The following is a 10204-nucleotide window of genomic DNA, read 5'->3' on the forward strand; positions in this document are numbered from 1 at the left end:
ATAGTCTCCTATGGACGCAGGTACTTGTGTCCATATTTCATCACTATTTCTTGCCATACATGTCATAGGTATTGGTCCTTAGATAGTATTTTTCTCCAGATTGTTAACAGGTAAAATAACATCATATTCAGATTCTACATATTTTTCTAATCAAAATTCATATATAATATGTTAAATTTGAAGTTACGGTTTAGAAAATATGAGTATTTTAAAAACATTTAATATCTAGAATACCTATTTCTTTTATTAATTGGTATAGATATAGATATAGACTAGCTGCAAAAGCTAGCCGGCAACTTTACCTCTCTATGTATAATCATCTTTCAACGCCCTGCGGCGATTAGAATAGCGATCTAGGTTTTGACCGCCGCCGCCAGCGGCGGCTGTCGTTGATCCTGTGTTACAGGTCATGGGCATCTTCATGCAATTACTTTGATGATCTGACGAGAGAAGGAGACGTGATGCGTTCATGCATGGATGTGTTGCTCCCGGCTGATGCGTTGATGCAGTGTTCCTAGCTACAGCCTAGACGCTGCTGATAATGCGTTGCTCCCGGCTGTTTGAAAGGATTTGACGGCTGCGTTGTTCACGTCCCAGCGCTCGCTCCGCGGTGCTGGTTTTTTGTCCCGGCACAGCTCCACTCAAGGTGCTGTGATCGGTTTATGGTTCTTACTTCGTCAACTACTATTTGTCCCTTCGCATCGCAACTGCGGCAGGTTTCTTAGAACAGTTTGTCTGATTTGTTTCGGAGGAATTGAATGTAATGGGGATATTAAGTTGGAATTGCCGAGGGCTTGGGAACGCCCCGGCGGTGCGTGCTTTGCTGGATGCCCAGTGAAGATGTGACCCCGAGGTGATGTTTTTGTCGGAGATACACCTTGACAGTTATCCGGCTGAGTGTCTACGTCGAAGGCTCAAGATGGACCAGAAGTTTGTTTGTCCCAGTGACGGAAGGAGAGGAGGTTTACTGCTGTTATGGAAAAATAATGTTTTTTTTTTAAGATCCAGCAAAATGCTGGCTTGATTCGATTTAGCAGGAAGCAGCGGAAGAACAACACGATGAAGATCCGAAGATCAAAGAAAAAGAAACGACAGCCCTATTAGCTGCCGAGCTACCATCACAGCCAACACGACTACAAAGCAAAAAGGGCCTGTCCTAGGCTAAGCGTCACCGCCGCGTCACTTGACCAACGCCGGTATCCTCAGAAGACAGCAGCAGCTCCAACTAAGACTTTCTTTGTCAACGCACCATCCACCCTTGAAGCAGAGTGCAGGCAGATGGCGGAACTCGATCGGTCCCAGACAAAGCTTCGTCTTGGACTTATCAGCGATGGCGTACATTGCTCCTGGAGCTTCACCAAAAACAGCGGCGAGCACCGGAGGAGCGCCACATAGAACCTCCAAGCAGTGTCTCAAAAACGTGATGCTCCCAACAAAGGAACGACGTCGGAGACGCCGTCATCACGCCGATCCAACCGGACCTAGGCTTTCGCCCGGAGACACTACCAACCAAGCCCGAGGAAGATGCCGACACACCTCGGTGGCGCCTCCAAGGAGGAAAATGACACCCTCAGGCGCCATCGGCACTGGCTCTTGTTGTGCAGGACTTTCGTCCGTATCGTCGCACACCTCCGCTCAAGCCCTACGGAGCTCGTCCATGTCGTCTCACACCGCCGCCGCCGCAGCACCTTGTTGTTGAAGCCGTGAAGGCATGGTCCACCTCCCCACGGCGAGCATGCAGAGGCCAGATCGGGCCCCGCATCCCGCATCTACCACGGCTGGAGCCTCCCTGCTCCAGCAAGCGCAGCCCTCCCAGATCCAGCGCGGCCCATCAGTGCCCTCGACGCCCTCCACTCGCCGCCCGGTGCAGTGCCGGCGCCGCCCTCCGCGGTGCCCACCTCCGCGCCAGGCCAGGAGCAGCACGGGGCTGAACTCGGGCCCTCATGGCGGCAGCGCGCCAGATCCGCGCCACTGCCACCGCCGGACTGCTGCCCAGCCCTACGCCGGCCAGATCCGCACCGGCCCTCATCCCCGCGCCCTCCTCCTCCTTTACCGTGACCCCTCTCGGCGCCCTCTTCCTCCACCTCGCCATCTCCCGGGCGCCGCACCAGATCCGCTCGCATGGACGCGCCGCTCGACGCCGCAAGCCGTGGAACAGCCGCCCATCGCCCGACGAAGCCTCCCCCTGCAGCCAACCATAGAGCGCCTCCGACCCGAGGAGATCCGCCGTCGGGCCGCGCCCCGCCGCGAAGCCGGCCATCCCGCGCCGTCCTGGCGCATCGCGGGGAGGGGAAGGGCCCCGCCGCCGCCGACGTACGCGCGGGCTTTGCCCGGCGCCGTCCCCTGGCGGCGGCGAGGGAGGGGGGCGAGGGTGGAGGGGGGCTGCGGCGGCGGGCTGGGGTTTTCGCCCGGCCGCTCGCGGGAGCGGACGAGCGAGCGGAAGTCTGATGTCTCGTGCAGCACGACCGGACTCCATGGAAAAATAATGTTAAAGTTCAAAGATTAGCATTAGACTCTATGTTCATTGATGTAAGAATTGAAGAAAGTAATAACGTCAGTTGGCGCTTGACTGGGATGTACGGTGAGTTTAGATGGGAAAATAAACATATGACGTGGAGTCGTATGCGACAGTTGCATCGTAGCAACAACTTACCGTGGCTGCTGATCGGTGATCTGAATGAGATCCAATATCTACATGAGAAGGAGGGTGGAAATCCAAGACCAATCCAGTACATGCAGGCTTTTCAAGAGGCAATAGATGACTGTGAATTGCATGACATGGGGTATATTGGTGATCCCTTCACATGGCATAGAGGCAGAATACGTGAAAGACTAGACAGGGGACTAGCCAATGATGGCTGGTCGGTCTTGTTCCCTGATGCAGCCTTACAAAATTTGGAATATAATCACTCTGATCATCGGCCCCTATGTGTGGATACAGACTATTTTTCTCACAATCAGATGGGAGGAAATAATGCACAGGTCAAGCGTTTTGAGGCAAGATGGTTGAGGGAAGAAAGCTTTAATGATACTGTTCTTGATGCTTGGACAAATGTAGGTGCTGATCCTAATGCTACAAGTATTTATGAGAAGCTCAATAAAATGCATGCAATATTCCACGATTGGGACCAGCGTGTCCTTAAGAAACAAAAAAAAAAAGGTTGCGCAAGGCCCAACGTGACCTTGAGAGAGTCATGGCTGGTCCTATGAACGATGATAGTGACGTAAAGAGAAGGGAATTGGCTGAATTGATTGAGTACTTGCTTGAGTTGGAGGAGATTCAAACAAGACAGAGGTCACGGGCGACCTGGCTTACGAGCGGCGACCGTAACACAACGTTTTTTCAGGCCTTTGCCTCGGCAAGGAGGAAAAGGAACTACGTCAAAAAACTGAAAGATGAAGCAGGGAACTGGCTTGAAGGTATGCCGGAATTAAACACTCACATTCAGAATTATTTTACTCACCTGTTTACTTCGGAGGTGCAGCATACAAATCCAAATCTTTTACAAAAGGTTCAAACGCAAAGTAACTGAGCAGATGAATGATTTCTTGATGGCACCATTCTCAGCGGATGATGTTAAAAAAGCAGTGTTTAGCATTGGGGATTTAAAGGCTCCGGGGCCTGACGGACTACATGCAATATTTTTTAAGAAATATTGGCATATCCTAGGAGATGAGATCACTCATGAGGTGCTATTTGCTATTAATTCAAGACAGATTCCGAATGAAGGGAATGACACAACTGTTGGCATGATACCCAAGATTGACAGTCCAGAACGGGTAACTCAATTCCGTCCCATAAGCTTGTGTAATGTTCTTTATAAAATCATCTCTAAAATGCTTGCACTTCGGTTGAAAAATATATTGCCTGAGATTATCTCCCCTACTCAAAGTGCATTTGTTCCTGGAAGGATGATCACGGATAATATCCTTATAGCTTATGAATGTTTGCATAAAATAAAGAACAAGAGGGCTGGTCAGACTGGACTATGTACGGTTAAATTGGACATGCACAAGGCATATGACAGGGTGGAATGATCCTTTTTGCATGATATGATGGTGAAGTTGGGTTTTCATGAACAATGGATTGAAATGATAATGGCTTGTGTTGGCTCTGTTAGATACAAAATAAGGTTTAACTCTCAGGAGACGGATGTTTTCACCCCGACTAGGGGTATTAGGCAGGGGGGTCCACTCTCCCCCTACCTTTTTCTCCTTTGTGCAGAAGGTCTTTCTAGTTTATTGCAGTTTGAAGAAAAAGCTGGCGGCATAGAGGGAATTAGAGTGTGTAGAAATGCACCATCAGTATCACACCTTTTATTCGCTGATGATTCTCTGATTCTCATGAAAGCAGACGTTTTAAATGCAGCTTCCTTACAACATGTTCTAGATGCCTACTGTGAAAGCTCGAGACAATTGGTGAGTTTGGCTAAATCTAGTATTTTTTCAGTCCTAATACACCTGCAACTTCTAGGACTGAAATATGCCAGGAGTTACACATTGATACTGAGGCATTATCAGATAAGTATCTTGGGCTGCCATCTATGGTGGGTGCAGATAGGAGTGACTGTTTCAGGCATTTTTATGACAGAATAAAAGAAAAATTGAAGGGATGGATGGAGAAACAATTGTCTACTGGAGGGAAAGAGATATTACTTAAATATGTAGCCCAGGCCATCCCAGTCTTTGCGATGTTTGTTTTCAGCCTGCCCAAGGGCCTATGCAAGGAGATAACTGATTTCATAGCACAATTTTGGTGGGCGGATGACGAGGAACACAAAAGAATGCACTGGTATACATGGTAAAGCTTTGCTACCCAAAAAGTGAGGCGGGTATGGGGTTCAGAGATCTCTATTCTTTTAATCTTGCCATGCTCTAAAGCAAGTTTGGCGGTTGATCACTAACCCGGATTCCTGTGTGCAAGAGTATTGAAAGCTAAATACTTCCCTAATGAAAGTTTATTACAAGCTACCCTGAAGAGTGGTGCTTCGTTTACGTGGCAAAGCATTATGAAAGGTCTTGAAACATTTAAGTTGGGGTATATCTGGAGGGTTGGTACCGGTGAGAACATTAACATCTGGAGCGACCCCTGGATACCGTCTAGTCCGGACAGGAGAGTTTAATCAAACCGGGGGCAAACACTGATATCACGAGTACATGATCTAATTGACCCTATGACTGGTTTTTGGGACGAGGAACTGATCAGATCTATATTCATATCGGTTGATGTAGACAGGATCTTGCAAATTCCCCTAAACTATGGGGCTTTCGAGGACTTTATCGCATGGCACCCGGATCATAAAGGGTTTTTCTCTGTAAAATCAGCATACAAAGTACAATGGATACGATCTTTCCAGGCACATGCAACGGTGATGGCGCGACCTGGAGGCTCAAGAACTCCAGCAGTGTGGAGTACACTATGGAAACAAAAGGTCCCATGTAAAATTCAAATTTTTTGTTGGCGTGCTCTACATGGTATTATTCCGCTAAAGTCCATACTCACGAACTGTCATATTGGAACTAATGGGGCATGTCCTATATGTCATCAAGATGCGGAAGATTCCGCCACCTACTGTTTGATTGTTGCAATGCCAAGCACCTCTGGGAACGCCTAGGCATTGCGGGAATGATTGAGGAAGCAAAGTTGATTGATCGCTCAGGGTCAGTTATATTGGAACATCTACTCCTTGCACCAGATTTACCCTTGTCACTGAAACCAAATATTACTGTCAAACAAGCTCTTATGGTGGGCAGCTGGTACTTATGGTGGATAAGACGTGAACTCACTCATGATGGTAGACCACCACATCCCACGCGGTGGCATATGTCCGTCCTGGCAATTGCTAGTAATTATCATGAAGCTAATCGCAAAGAAAATGATAATAGAGAGATGAAGTACGTGGACAAAACCAGACCTCATGTTCATAAAGGTAAATGTTGATACGGCCTATTTTGCAGATGAAAGTGCAAGAGCTTCGGCAGCTGTAATTAGAGATGATAAAGGGAACTTTTTAGCAGCACAATGCAAATATATACCTCATGTTGCAGATGCAATGATGGCTGAAGCAACGGCGATGCGTGATGGTCTAGTGTTTGCAAACTCCCTAGAGTTTCCTCGTGTGGAGGCGGAATCAGATTCCTTAAACGTCATAAACTTTTGTGATGGCCAATCTAGATGGTGGGATGCTGCAACAACAATTTTCGCGGAATGTGTGGATGTTTCTTCTTTAATAGGGAAGGTTGTCTTCAAGCATTGTTTTCGTTCTTCCAATCAAGCGGCGCATGTGCTAGCTAACTTTTCTTATTGTAATAAGACCTCTTTAAACTAGACAGACGAGTTCAGGGTTGTCTGATCTCTTCGCTTGTGGACAATGTAATGCCTATGTTAAATCAATAAAGCTAGCCATGATGGCTTTCCCTCAAAAAAAGGTATAGACTAGCTGCCTCTAGTACATGTACTATATAGATTTGTATGTATGTGGTTCCTTTTTTCTGTGGCAAAAGGGTTCAAGGCTAGCATTTTTTAATATATAGCACATTTATATAAAATTTTCTTGCAATTCTCACTGAAATCCATATTCATTCGGTAGTTTTTCTGTAACAATATAAATGATCTTTCAGTCGCAATACCAGTATTTAGAACTAAATCTGATGGGACTAAATTGCTAACAAATCCATGTTGTATAACTTGACACACATGCAGGTTCTGAAGGCCCAACACTCTCCCTTCCTGTTGTTCCAGGTTAGGTTTCCATGGCGCTTGACCAAGACGAAGAGTTGTGCTGGGACAGCAATGTAGTCAGTTCATGGTCACAGGTCTGCGATTGCTATAATTTAGATTAAGTCCCTCCAATTTATTAATTTGAGTTCAATATATAAGCTCAAGGTTGCAAATTCACAACACATCGGCGAGCTACACAATGTCGCTCTAAATTTCTACATGACATTGAACTTCAAACAGAACGCCTCCGTAGTTGAAGATGTGCTCTTAGATTATTAGTTTATTGGAAACGGTGATATGGTCTGCATCCATTAGATTAAGGTTATATGCAAATGTATAGATAGATGTATCAATCCATTTAGACAAAGTTTCAGTTTCTTAGCCTCAATGTGTTTGTAATATTATTATTTTGGAAAAGGATCATTTTATTAAGGCAACAAGCCAACACAAATAAGAAAACCTGGCCGCTACATGCTACTAACTCTAAACTGAAAAGGTTCTAAATCGAGCGACTTGACTGGAGCTCTATCTTAAAGATTTGATCATAATAGAGTTTGGCAGGTTCCCCCGCAAAGAAAAAAACAGAGTTTGGCCGGTTAGGTGACACACGTCATTAGATTTGTTATGAGCATTGCAATATCCCATGTTACACAGCTAAGCAAATTAATCAAGATTTCCATCTAACATGCAGTAGAAACAGATACATGTAATTGTCAATATCAGTGTGCCGGTGAAGAAACTCAGTCACTGCCAAAGTACTGTTCTCTCATGCTAAAGCTTAAAAAAACTGCATGCACAATTTGTTTGTTTCAGCACAAGAAGTTCAAATTTAATATGCCTATCGCATTTCATGGTGTATGATTAACTTGCTTTTTGTTGTTTCTATTTGCCAAAAATTATTATTCATGGTCGGTTATTGACGTTTTAATACAATCAACCTTTTCAAATATATTTAGATTATATTAGGAAACTGCAGCTATGTGTTTCTGAGGTAGAGCTCCTAACAGACTGCTTTTGCTTCCTTACTTGCTTCCATTTTAACTATAGATCGTTATTAAGCTGGACCTCCGAGCCATAGAGTCCATAAGGAAGTGTTGAAATACTTGCAGATCATGCAAGTTAAGAGTGGCTTTAATACTTTTGAGTGGACATAAAGTAATTTTAAGATCAATAGTTGATGTTCTCTCTCTTAAGAAAAGACTGACAATTGATGCCAACGAGCCGAATGGTCCAGCACACAATAATGATTTTTCTTCTTCTTCGTAAAAGAATTATGTTTTCTAATTATTATATAGGAGGGCACCTCCATTCTCTCTCTGGATTTACTAACCACATGCCACTGGTCAGACTAGCTGCACACAGAGTGTTGCAATCAAAAGTGTTCTGCTACCTAATAATATTAATTAAAGGTCGTTTCAAAAACAAATTAAAGGTTGATCTGAGTGAAATACAAGCAATTGAAGATAATTTGAAGATCTTGATCCTGCAGCATCAGACTATATTCTGGTTTTTATAACATGCAACAGACTATGTATAGGAAAGTGTACTTTTTGTGAATCATTTTGTTCTCGCTTCTCTTACTGTACTGTATCAGTTTGTTCATGTTCTGATTCGTCAGGGTTTTGTTCATATGAAAGGAACTTCTGCAAACCATTTTGTCAAATTGGCATGGATATGTATTCTCAAACGCTAACATCAATTTTTAATTTCTGATAGATCCAGCAAGCTGGACTTGACGCTCAAAGGACCTTATAAAGTTCTAACCAAAGATGACAACGTGGATACAGTCAGATTTTAAAGTGTTTTTTTTCAGACACGTGTCAAGTTATGTATTACTTTGTTCTAGAAGAGCGGTGAAACGGTGAGAAATAGTACAAACTGGGGAGAGAGAATCATGCCTTTTCATGTTTCACATTAATCTTTGTGCACGTCCTGATGTCATTACTAGAAAAAGGCTTATCCCCAATATCTCTACTAATGGCGCACCATGATGGTGGTGCGCCACTGCTATATAGCAGCGGCGCATCAGAATCAGGTGCGTCATTGCTATGTTTTTACTAATGACGCACCACAAGAGCAGTGCGCCATTGCTATATTTTTAGGTCGATCTCCCCACCACCAGACATCGCAATTGCGCACCGCACCTAGGTGTGCCACTGCTATGTAGCATAGCAGTGGCACACCTAGGTGCGGTGCGCAATTGCGATGTCTGGTAGGGGTGTGCCTGCGTGTGTGTGTGAGGTTAGTAATGGCGTACCAGGGAGGGTGCGCCATTACTAACGTCTCAGACACACAAACACACCCACCCCCCCGGTGGATCGCCTTTTAGGTTTTTTAAAAAATAAAAGAAAATGATAAAAGATTAATAAAAAATCAAAAAAATAGATGCCCATGTGTTATATATTCTAGTTAGGAAAATTAACAAACATGAATTTTGAATTTTTTTGCGAAAGGCCGCCGTGTTTCGGTAAAATGGCCGTAACTTTTGCATACGACCTTCGATGAAAAAGTTTTTTATATGAAAAATCATCTACTCGAAAAGTTATATCCGAATTTGACGGGCTCTGCCCGTTATCGATTTTCTAGAATCCTCAAAAACCTAATAGAAAAAAATTACGATGCTTTTAAGATCTGGAGGCAAAAAAATTCGAAAAAATAAAAAAATTTAGTAGTGGCGCACCGTGGGTGTGGTGCGCCATTAGTAATTTTCCCGCCTTCCAAATTCAAAAAAATAAACAAAATTAGTAGTGGCGCACCATGGGTGTGGTGCGCCATTACTAGTTTTGAAATTTCAAAACTAGTAATGGCGCATCACACCCATGGTGCGCCACTACTAAGTCTGTAACGTCACAACCACAATATATATTACCTCTTCTTCCTCTTCCTCCTCCCCTCCATCACTTCTTCCCTTTTCTACCTACCTCTTCTTCCTCCTCCCCTCCTCCATGCCCCTCCCTCCTCCTCACGGCTCTCCGACGACCTCCTCCTCCCTCCTCCTCACGGCTCTCCGGCGACCTCCTCCTCCTCCTCTCCGGTGACCTCCTCCTCCTGCTCACGGCTCTCCGGCGACCTGCTCCTCCTCCTCTCCGGCGACCTCCTCCTCCCTCCCTCCTCCTCACGGTCTCTCCTCCCTCCTCCTCCTCCTCCCTCTCTCGTCTCTCCTCCCTCCTCCTCCCTCCTCTCCTCCTCTCCTCTCTCCTTCCTCCTCCTCCCTCCTCTCCTCCTCTCCTCTCTCCTTCCTCCTCCTCCCTCCTCTCTTCCCTCCTCTACTTCCAGCCACATGTGGAGCTCCCCGGCACAAAGAACGTACCAGATCCAAACAAAATTCGAAAAAATTGCAAAAAAAAAATCGTACCAAATCCAGATCCAGATTTCAAAATTTTAGTAGTGGAGCACCTGTTCATCTTACCAGTGGCGCACATGTATGGTTAGTAATGGCGCACCAGGTGGTACGCCAATACTATCTGGATTACTAATGGCGCA

The sequence above is a fragment of the Aegilops tauschii genome, unplaced genomic scaffold (assembly GCF_002575655.3).
Source record: "Aegilops tauschii subsp. strangulata cultivar AL8/78 unplaced genomic scaffold, Aet v6.0 ptg000228l_obj, whole genome shotgun sequence".
NCBI classification, from domain to species: domain Eukaryota; kingdom Viridiplantae; phylum Streptophyta; class Magnoliopsida; order Poales; family Poaceae; genus Aegilops; species Aegilops tauschii.